The sequence below is a fragment of the Podarcis erhardii genome, assembly GCF_964252035.2.
Source record: "Podarcis erhardii genome assembly, chromosome: 15".
Classification (NCBI taxonomy): Eukaryota; Metazoa; Chordata; class Lepidosauria; order Squamata; family Lacertidae; genus Podarcis; species Podarcis erhardii.
In genome coordinates this window covers 5,261,870-5,272,780 of record NC_138505.1, presented here as the reverse complement: position 1 = coordinate 5,272,780, position 10,911 = coordinate 5,261,870, and the positions used below count along the sequence as shown (strand labels likewise).

General features: G+C 45.3%; 1 long non-coding RNA gene across 1 annotated transcript; it reads right to left on the bottom strand.

The window, feature by feature from the left end:
- Positions 1-967: 967 nt before the first annotated feature.
- LOC309331047 lies at positions 968-9,775 on the bottom strand. Its single transcript, XR_014151704.1, has 6 exons — positions 9,566-9,775; positions 9,059-9,173; positions 8,403-8,422; positions 4,222-4,312; positions 2,948-3,069; positions 968-1,922 (listed from the first exon to the last, which is right to left on the bottom strand). It is a non-coding gene; the product is annotated as an uncharacterized lncRNA (long non-coding RNA).
- Between the last annotated feature and the right edge of the window lie 1,136 nt (positions 9,776-10,911).

Sequence of the window (10,911 nt, the reverse complement as noted above, 5' to 3'; positions counted from 1 at the left end):
CTGAGTTCCAAGTGATTTGGTGCATTTGAAGTCAGGAATGTTAGAGTGGTTGATGATTCCAGCTGCACAAATAAAAGGCGGGAGACACCTAGCTTGCCAGTAGTACATGTGAGAAGGATCTTAGTAAACTACAAGGTGAACATGAGTCAACAGTGTGATACAGAAGCAAAACAACAACAACAATGCTTATGCAATTATGGGCTGCATTAACAAAAATCTAGTGTCCTGATCAAGTTCTGGGCACCACAATTTAAGAAGGCTGTTGATAAGCTCAAGTGTGTGCAGAGGAGGGTGAGCAAGATGATCAAGGGTCTGTAAACTAAGCCTTATGAGGAATGGTTGAAGGAGCTGGGTATGTTTAACCTGGAAAAGAGGAGACTGAGAGGAGATATGATAGCCATCTTCAAATATCTAAAGGGCTACCACATTGAAGACGGAGTAAGCTTGTTTTCTCCCACTTTAAGGGTAGGACCCAAGTTACATAAAGGAGAATCCAACTAAACATTAGGGAGAACTTTCTGGGTAAGAGCTGTTTGACAGTGGAACAGTATCCCTCAGGAGGTCTAAGTATAATATGTGGGTATGGGAAACTGTCGTGTAACGGGCCAATGGCCGTAATAAAGATCAATCCAATACAATCCTCAGGAGGTTGTGGACTCCTCAGATGTTTTTAAGCAGAGATTGGATGGCCATCTGTCATGGATGATCTAGTTGAGATTTCTGCATTGCAGAGATTTGGACTAGATGACCCCTGGGGTATCTCCCAACTCTACAAATCTACAATTTTATTATTCCTTCTCCTATGACTACTGTCATGGTGCATCTTTCTTACAAGGAGCATTTTCCAGAGTAATGTCATTTATTAGGAATTATTTTAGTATTTTTTCAGTCGTTTATCCAAAAACATTTCCTAATACGAGCTATAAACCAACATTATGATTTAAAGACTAATTAAGCCAAAATAAAATTATGTATTATCAGGATTTTTATGTAACAAAATAGCAACATGTTTTTAAATTCAGCAATATTAGCGCTCTCTACTTTTGTGAGCCAGAAACTGTGGTTGAATAAACAATGTTATTTAGTGACTGTAGTAGTATTTGCTGCTCCAACAGCTTAATGAATAACTTTAATTCATCTAGGAGTTCATGCATGTAGGTGAGTTTTTCATCTTTTGACATGTTATTGGATGGGTCTGACAGACGGTCTACCATGTTAGATAATTTCTCTTGAGATTTTAAGGTTTTCAGTTTAAGACTTACATTTCTGACCGACTGTGTTTCTCTGGCTTCTCTTTTCTTTGGAAATGCTCCCATTTCTCTCTCTCTTATTTTCTGTTCCTTTGTGTTGATCAAAAATGTATCCTCAAAACTACCTTCTTTTTTATGAAAACTGGAAACGTTTCTCTTCATTCTTCTTGATAATGTACTCTGGGAGCTACTTGGGGTAAAATAAGAAGACAAACTGTAGGAAGAACTATAGCTATCAAAGGGTTTTGAAGAAACCAAGTGTGGCTTCCCTGGGTATGTTGATCTTCTTCTTCTTGTTGTTCTTCTTCTTCTTCCCTTTAGTCCTAAGAGTTGTCCTTCCTTGACATTATAAGTGATGACTTCATTGGCTTTTCTTCTTTTACGTTCGTTGGAATGTGTGGAAGTTGCCTGTGATTTAGATTCCTTCTCACCAACATAGGTACTTCTTACACATCTAAGAATTTCTTTCTGCTCTATGGCTTTCTGAACTTTGTCTTCGCTATTCTGTATGTTTCTGATCCTACATTCTTGCCTTTTGAACCTTCTGGGAATCCAGTCCTGTCTGTCTGCAAACCTTGGTTTTGTACTTCTTTCCAAATGCTTTCTAAATCTTCCCCTTCTTTTATTGGAAAGTTTTTTCCCCCTTTTGTTATGTGTCCAACGCTTCTTCCTCTGCAAAATGCCAACCATGACTTGAGTAAAACATCCATAAATGCTTAAGTTTGAAAGATTGTATTAGAAATAGCTCAGACACATACTCTGCACCTCCTAGGCCGCTATGCTTGTTAGATCACTGGAAAGACAGAAACTGAGACCCCTGTCTCCTATTTCTCCCTGTGGGAAAATATGGAACAAAGCCTCAGTCAGGCTCTAGGGTCTCTAGTACTCCTTCTCACATAGGGGCAGAGCTTGAAGCTCAACAAGGGGAAATGGGATATAAAAGAGCCCAATCAATCCCAGTTCTGTATGTGATCATTTCTCCTCATTTTTGGCCTGCCCACATGTGATTTTATTTAGTTGTTAATCCCTGTATTTTTATTAGACTGGAGTAGTCCACACCAGTTTGAATTAGACTGGAGTAGTTCATACCAGCAGGCATCCCTTTTGTGTTTCTCCTTGCCTTCTAATTGGTCGATTCTCTTATGCCAATTAACTACTAACAGGGCATGTTCACAGATGGTGGCATACAACTTAAAAATAAAATTCCTCATCCAGTAAGTGTGCAAAAGCACAGTTAGGCAATGGTAAATTCTCAATGCACATTTCTGCAGGTTTTTTGTTTTGTTCAAATCTGAGGGATCCAAAGAAGTGTGTGTGTGTGTGTGTGTGTGTGTGTGTGTGTTGCAAGGCCACGCTTCTCTATCCAGAAGCACACCGCAAATAGTGACAAGCATGGCCAGAAAAGAAACAAAAGAACCAAGGAAGTCACAGGTGTTGAAACGGGTGTGGAAGAAAGTGACTGACCCACTCACCCACCAAAACTGTCTGCCGCCCCAAGTGGAGTAGTTTGGAACCCAATTTCCTGCAGTTGATTGTATTATCCCTGAATTGGGTAAACTCGAATTTACAGGAGACAGCGATAAGACTGGTGTTTGAGGGTAACATCATGTGTACTACACAAATTAAATGAGGACACAAAACAGCTATCAACACGTAGTAAGCTCCGATGTGAACAAGCTCTTTATATGATGATTTACCTGCCACATTAACTGCTTCCAAAGCACTGGTTTGCTGGGCTGCAAATCACTAAGAATTTTTGACACCACTTCATTTGATTCTTGAACAGCCTGGGGGACATATGACCCAAACGGTGCCTCTACTGAAAAAAATTAATGGGAACAAAAGCCTGTTTCTAAGGACATATTACTCTGAATCCTACTTTAAAAGCAACTGGAGGAGAGCAGCAATGGCTTAAAGCAGTGGTTCCCAAACTCTTTTCTCAACGGACTACCTGAAAATTGCTGAGGGTCCTGGTGGACAACTTAATGATTTTTCTGCCTGTTGTAGGAAATGTAATGTGTTTTTCTCAGTGCTATGTGATTTCTAAGTGTATTTTTATTGTTTTGTAATACAAGAACAAAATATACAATAAATATACAATTAAAATCAGTATTAATATTCACTATACAAGCAGAAGACTACCTGAATGAAGCTCACAGACCAGTTTGGGAACCCCTGGCTTTAAAATGTAATGGAACGTTTTGGTAAAAGCAAACTTCTCCCATGATAACAAGATCTTTATCATGCACCTTTTAATATAGTAGAAGTCCAACCAAGTTCAATGGGGTTACTCTTTTGTAACCTTGTAACCTTTGTATTATTTGTGTGGAGGCTGCATGCCAATGAATGTTCTAGCCTGGAGTACCAAAATCCCTCTTGGAACACAGCTCTTCCTCTGAAACCTTCATTCTCTGTTCCTGCTACCCACATATGCCCAGTTTCTTGCCAAACAAGTCATTTAAGGTACCCCTCTCCTGATATTCTTCCTCTGGTGGTGTTGTACCAGCTTCTTCTAGTCTACCTCATCACTATCACCTTCTCTATAAACACTACATTTCATGTGGACTAGGGACAGTGGAGATTCTCTTCGCTTGCAACTTTCCTTCGTTATCACACAAAAAGGTTTTCTGTGTCTGCAGGAATACAGCTGCAATACTAAAGCTATACTCAAGAAATATAATCTCTTAGATATCCCTGCAGTCAATACATTTGGGAAGTATTAGTGAAGATACTGGTTCAGCAATGTTAGGTTCAGCAATGTCTCAATTACCATAGGGACTAGCAAGTTCCTTTAAAAAATTCCCAAGGCTTCTAACAAATACCTTGTTCACGTTTGTTATGTTTTCAGCCAGATCCAGAATAAATATATAGCTGGAAGTCTACATACATATATTCAGCATATTACTGTTATTTGGGAAATGCTGACCAATAATTTATAAGCACATCTGTGGTGGTGATAAACATTTCATACCTGATTCCTTTTGGATGATGATAATATCAGGTTGAGCTTCTTGTGCCTTCATGGATTCGCTGGTAAACTTATCCATTTGTTGAACTCTAGCCTTAAACAAGCAAACAAACCACCACAATAAAAGGGACTTGTAAAATACTGTGTTTACATTGCTAAAAACTTTTGACAGTATATGTTTGCTGGCTCATAAATGGTAAATGCTTTCTTAAATTCAGAGATCTGTGTACATTACTGACCAAGGCTGATAGAAAATAAAATTCACAACTTTTTGTTTATCATAAGCAACTTCATAATTACTTAAAACATCAGGTCTCCATGATGTCTTGGTAAATTTCAACATGGACATATTTACTTACGGTCCAGTTGTAAGGTTGGTGGGGTGATAACATGTAGGCCAGAATGATAGGTACACCAATGCAAGGTCATAATACTTGTTGCTAGGCCAGTATCTCGTAAAATATGTGATCTCAGGCATCAGAGGCACTGCTCCAAACAATTGGAATAGGAGTGTTACAACCTCTTGTAGCTGTTTAATTTGCTGAAAATGATTTTCACAGATGTATTCTCCGCTTTCCTAACAGTTCAAAGCAGCTGATAACCACAGAGAAATGCCATCCATAAAGCCAATTAACAAAAAAAGAAATAAAGACATTTTAAGGAGGGTGTTGCCTATTATCTTAACTTTAGTTGATAACCAAAGTGTCAAGATCTTCTCATACAGCTGGCAGAGGTGCGCTAGATAATCCTTGATCTTCTGAGGGAGCAGCAATCAAAAATATAATAATGATAATAATAATAATAATAACCCCGCACATCTGGCTGGGTTTCCCCAACCACTCTGGGCGGCTCCCAACATTATATTAAAAACACAATAAAACATCAAACATTAATTTATTATTTATACCCCGCCCATCTAGCTGGGTTTTCCCAGTCACTCTGGGCAGCTCCCAGCACATATAAAAAAATAATAAAAAGTCAAGCATTAAAAACTTCTGTGTCTTCCAAAAGTCAGATAGTTGTTTATCCCCTTGACATTTGATGGGAAGGCATTCCATAGGGTGGGTGCCACCACTGACAAGGCCCTCTGCTTTGTTCCCTGCAACCTTGCAGGGAGGGAACCGCCAGAAGGCCCTTGGAGCTGGACCTCAGTGTCCAGGCTGAACGATGGGGGTGGAGACACTCCTTCCGGTCTACTGGGCCGAGGCCGTTTAGGGCTTTAAAGGTCAGCACCAACACTTTGAATTGTGCTCGGAAACGTACTGGGAGCCAATGTAGGTCTTTCAGGACTGATGTTATATGGCAGTGGTGTCCAAACTTTTTTCAAAGAGGGCCAGATTTGATGAAGTGAAGGACCATGGGGGCCAACCGAAGGGCCAACCAAAGTTGCTGACCTGGATTGAAGTTTTTGAGCTTTTTAATAATAATAATAATAATAATAATAATAATAATAATAAATAATCTTATTTATATCCTGCCCTCCCCAGCCGAAGCCGGGCTCAGAGCAGCTAACAACAGTAAAATAATACATACATTTATGATTCTTTTTAGGATTGAATTTATCGATCTTCTTTTAGGGTTGGAGTTGCAGAGCTTCTTTTAGGATTGAAGTTGTTGAAGTTTTTTTTAGGATTTTACCCCAGGAAATAAACTGCCACCGGGGCCGGATTAAACTGACCGGCAGGCTGGCTTAGGCCCCTGAAACGGACTTTGGACATGCCTGTTATATGGTCTTGGCGGCCACTCCCAAACGACTCATCTTGAACACCCAGAAGGATAGTAACTGAAATGGCCTCAAACAAGAGGATGAACAAAGCCAGCCCACCTGGCTTCCCGTCTTCTTGCCTCGGGTGGCAAAATGGCACATGATGCCATTCCTGAGGATGAGGGAAGTTCAGCAAGCCAGGTAGCGGGTCCAGGATGCCAAGCTGAATTTGGGGCCCAACCAGCAGCCCTGGAAATAATGCACCATGGAGACCCAAGAGCCTTTCAGATTTCTAATGCCAGGCTTGTTGGACAGCCTAGCTTTTTGGGGTGGATTTGTCTGCAAAAGATCTGAAGTTAACTCCTGCAAATCAGTGGCGTAGCGTGGGGGGTGCAGGGGGGGCCGGCCGCACCGGGCGCAACATCTGGGGGGGGCGCGCTCACCGCCTCCGGAGTCGCCGAAGAGCCTCGGGTGCAGGCTGTAGCAGAGCCCCATGTCTCGCGGAACCGACGAGCTGTGCACGCGTCTGGGCTGAAGGCGTCCGGCAGGCAGCGGCTCTCAACGCTCACCGCGGTCCCCGCGCGCCAGGCAGCCCCTCCTCACAGCCCCGCCGCTGCAGCTGCTGGGCCATGTTGCATTTTCCTTGCCTCTCTGCCCTCCTCCTCTGGGCAAGCGGCGTCCTTTGGGCGGCAGCGCCAGCGGCAACTCGCCTCAGATCACCTGACACAGACCCGCCGCCGCCGCCATAGCTACCTTACCGTAAATACCCCAGCCCAGGCAGCAGCAAGAAGAAGCTGGCAGCGGCGGCAGGTTAGGGGCGCAAATGACTTGCCTTGCCCCGGGTTAGGGGGCGCAAATGACTTGCCTTGCCCCGGGTTAGGGGGCGCAAATGACTTGCCTTGCCCCGGGTTAGGGGGCGCAAATGACTTGCCTTGCCCCGGGTTAGGGGGCGCAAATGACTTGCCTTGCCCCGGGTTAGGGGGCGCAAATGACTTGCCTTGCCCCGGGTTAGGGGGCGCAAATGACTTGCCTTGCCCCGGGTTAGGGGGCGCAAATGTCTTGCCTTGCCCCGGGTTAGGGGCGCAAATGACTTGCCTTGCCCCGGGTTAGGGGCGCAAATGACTTGCCTTGCCCCGGGTTAGGGGGGCGCAAATGACTTGCCTTGCCCCGGGGTTAGGGGGGCGCAAATGACTTGCCTTGCCCCGGGTTAGGGGGCGCAAATGACTTGCCTTGCCCCGGGTTAGGGGGGCGCAAATGACTTGCCTTGCCCCGGGTTAGGGGGCGCAAATGTCTTGCCTTGCCCCGGGTTAAGGGCGCAAATGACTTGCCTTGCCCCGGGTTAGGGGCGCAAATGACTTGCCTTGCCCCGGGTTAGGGGCGCAAATGACTTGCCTTGCCCCGGGTTAGGGGGCGCAAATGACTTGCCTTGCCCCGGGTTAGGGGGCGCAAATGACTTGCCTTGCCCCGGGTTAGGGGGCGCAAATGACTTGCCTTGCCCCGGGTTAGGGGGCGCAAATGACTTGCCTTGCCCCGGGTTAGGGGCGCAAATGACTTGCCTTGCCCCGGGTTAGGGGGCGCAAATGACTTGCCTTGCCCAGGGTTAGGGGGCGCAAATGACTTGCCTTGCCCAGGGTTAGGGGCGCAAATGACTTGCCTTGCCCCGGGTTAGGGGGCGCAAATGACTTGCCTTGCCCCGGGTTAGGGGGCGCAAATGACTTGCCTTGCCCCGGGTTAGGGGCGCAAATGACTTGCCTTGCCCCGGGTTAGGGGGCGCAAATGACTTGCCTTGCCCCGGGTTAGGGGGCGCAAATGACTTGCCTTGCCCCGGGTTAGGGGCGCAAATGACTTGCCTTGCCCCGGGTTAGGGGGCGCAAATGACTTGCCTTGCCCCGGGTTAGGGGCGCAAATGACTTGCCTTGCCCCAGGTTAGGGGGCGCAAATGACTTGCCTTGCCCGGGTTAGGGGGCGCAAATGACTTGCCTTGCCCCGGGTTAGGGGGCGCAAATGACTTGCCTTGCCCGGGTTAGGGGGCGCAAATGACTTGCCTTGCCCAGGGTTAGGGGCGCAAATGACTTGCCTTGCCCCGGGTTAGGGGGCGCAAATGACTTGCCTTGCCCCGGGTTAGGGGCGCAAATGACTTGCCTTGCCCCGGGTTAGGGGGCGCAAATGACTTGCCTTGCCCAGGGTTAGGGGCGCAAATGACTTGCCTTGCCCCGGGTTAGGGGGCGCAAATGACTTGCCTTGCCCTGGGTTAGGGGCGCAAATGACTTGCCTTGCCCCGGGTGCTGACAACCCACGCTACGCCGCTGCTGCAAATTACATCTTGTCTGAGCTTAGCTCCTCGGACATTCTGGATGCCTTCCAAGTTGAATCCGGAGCGCTTCTAATTTTTGTTTCTCCAATCTCACCCCCCGCTCACATAAAAAATAAACAACTCCTTTAACTTGTTGCTTTCTAGGAACAGGAAAGAGGTTTTTACCTGATATCTTACCGAGTTACCTAAGGAAAGGAAAAATGGGGAGAGTTGCACGATTTAACAAGGCAATGGCAAGAAAGATGACTTTACACACTTCTTCATACAGAATCGATTAAAGAATCAAAGCAGAATCATCATCCTTTTAAGAAGGGTTGACATGAAATAGATGACAGCTGAACAGTTGACATTTTGATTTTATTACAGGTATGCCAACTTAAAACAGTTGCTCTGAGAATGTACCATTTAGTCTTCAAATCTTTTAATATATCTTGCTATTTTCATTCTGCGCTCTCACAGATTTTTTTGCAAATTAGGGGTATGATCCAAAGTTTAGCACAAATTGCAGAGCAATTCAATGTATATAACTCAGAATGTCAATGGAACTTAACTCAGTCACAAACATGTTTAGGGTTCCAAGCTTAATTTAAATATATTGAGAATGTGGTTTTTTTTAAAATAATGGTGTTTTGGCTGGTTAGTCAACCCGCACACATAATTTTCTCTTTCACAGTGAGAAACAGCGATTTATTCACAGCTGGGTGACTCATGACTAAATTGCATCACTTGGCAACACTTGTGGTTAGATACTTTTCAGGTTATTTATTCCCCTTAATGAACTATTTCTACCTCTAAAGATACTTGCCTGCACAAAACCTTACCTGAAATGTGGTAAAAAGGAGAAATTAACATAAAAAAGACAAAGACAAACGTCTCCCTAGCGGCCATAATCCTCAAAACAGCAGGTGAGAAGAACGAGAGAGGAATAGTAGGAACCTTTAAAAGGCACAGGTAAAAAATGAAAGGTTAACATTTTAATGAGGGATCCAAATTCCTTAGAAATGTGTATTTCCTTATATTGATCTTTTTTTAAAAATGCAAAAATTGAAACGTGTGTAAGGATTAGTTTTAAGCCCCAATCAAAAAGGGAGTTATTTTCAGTCAGGATGAAAGAATCGCCTTTTCAGCGGTTTGGGCTAAAAGCTCATTTTTATGTAGCAGTACTTGGGGGGGGGGGGAAACACGCAGTAGTAATAAATAGGCGGTGCTTTGCTCGTTTAAAGAAGTGTCTAATGCCCCTTCTGGCATTCGTTAACCGCAATTGCTTCATGAGGCTGGCAGGCGAGGGGACAATTCTGAGGTAAAAATAACACAAAACCCGAGCGCACCTGAGGTAACGACGGTTGGAAATGCGCGGGAAAAGCTAACTCTCCCTCGCGCGCCACTTCAAAGCTTCCAACGCCTCTTTCCTCCCCCGCCAACAGCCCGCTGCAGCGCTCGAGGCTCGGATTGGACAGGGGGCGGGAGGGAAAGGGAGACTGCGACAAGCGCCAGCCAATCCCCGGCGACGCACGACCCCTGCCGTTGCTCCGAGGGAAACCCCGAGCGAGAAGCGGCGTTCTGTCGTTCGTCGCCGCCTTCTCTGAGGGAGTCTTGGCCGCGGAGCTTCCGGTTTCGCTCTGCCATTTTGAAATGCCCCATTCCCAGGGCGGAAGTGGAGGCTGCCCGTGGAAATGAGTGGCGGGGGGGGGGGGGAATGAAACTCTGCTCGTGTTTTGTATGCAATTCTCTCGCATTGCGAGTTTTTTCAGTGCAGTATTACAAAAACAGATTGCAATCCATTATCTTTCCAGGTTGGTTGTGCTTGGACGGCAGACAACTTTGCAGTGTAGTTCACTAAATCTGAGAGTGGTTTCCACAGCCCTGCAATGACTCTCAATGACCCCAAATATTTCCTCTGCAGAAGAAAATATCTTGGGGTGAAGGAAGGTGAGGACAGGTGACCCCACCTAGGCCCGAAGTCACCCCCCCCCCAAAGCAGGCTCAAAGCTTCTCCGAGCTTTTCAAAATCATTTTTCTCAGCAGCTAAGCATCAGAAACATTCTGCTTGCTGTAACTAAAAAGATTGCAACAAAACAAAACTAGATAGATAGATAGATAGATTCTTTATTGTCATTACACAAGTGCAACATTGCACAAGTGCAACGAAATTGGATGCCATCCCTTAAAAACAACAAAAGCAAAACAACAACAACCAAACAAACCACATTCCAGCCACACCCACACCCACACCCATCAAACTCCCAGGTCACACTATCGAGTTACTGCATTTAAGAAGGCCACAGCTCTTGGATAGAAACTATTTTTCAGTCTATTTGTCCTTGACTTGATGTTTCTGTATCTCCTGCCAGAAGGCAGTAGTACAAACAGACTGTGTCCCGGGTGAGATGCATCCTGCAGGATATTGTTTGCTTTCCTAAGACAACGGGAACCGTACAGTTCTTCCAAAGATGGGAGGGGATGACCAATAATCCTTTGGGCTGTGGTTATGACCTTCTGGAGCACCTTCCTCTTCCTAGCTGTACAGCTTAAAGACCAACAAGGTGCTACTGGAAGGAATTTGTTTTGTTTTGACTATGGCAAACCAACACGGCTACCTATCTGTGATTGCAACAAAGGTAGGGAACACAGTCCATTGTTTCTCAGGCCTTTCTGATGCCTTCTGGCCTTGCTA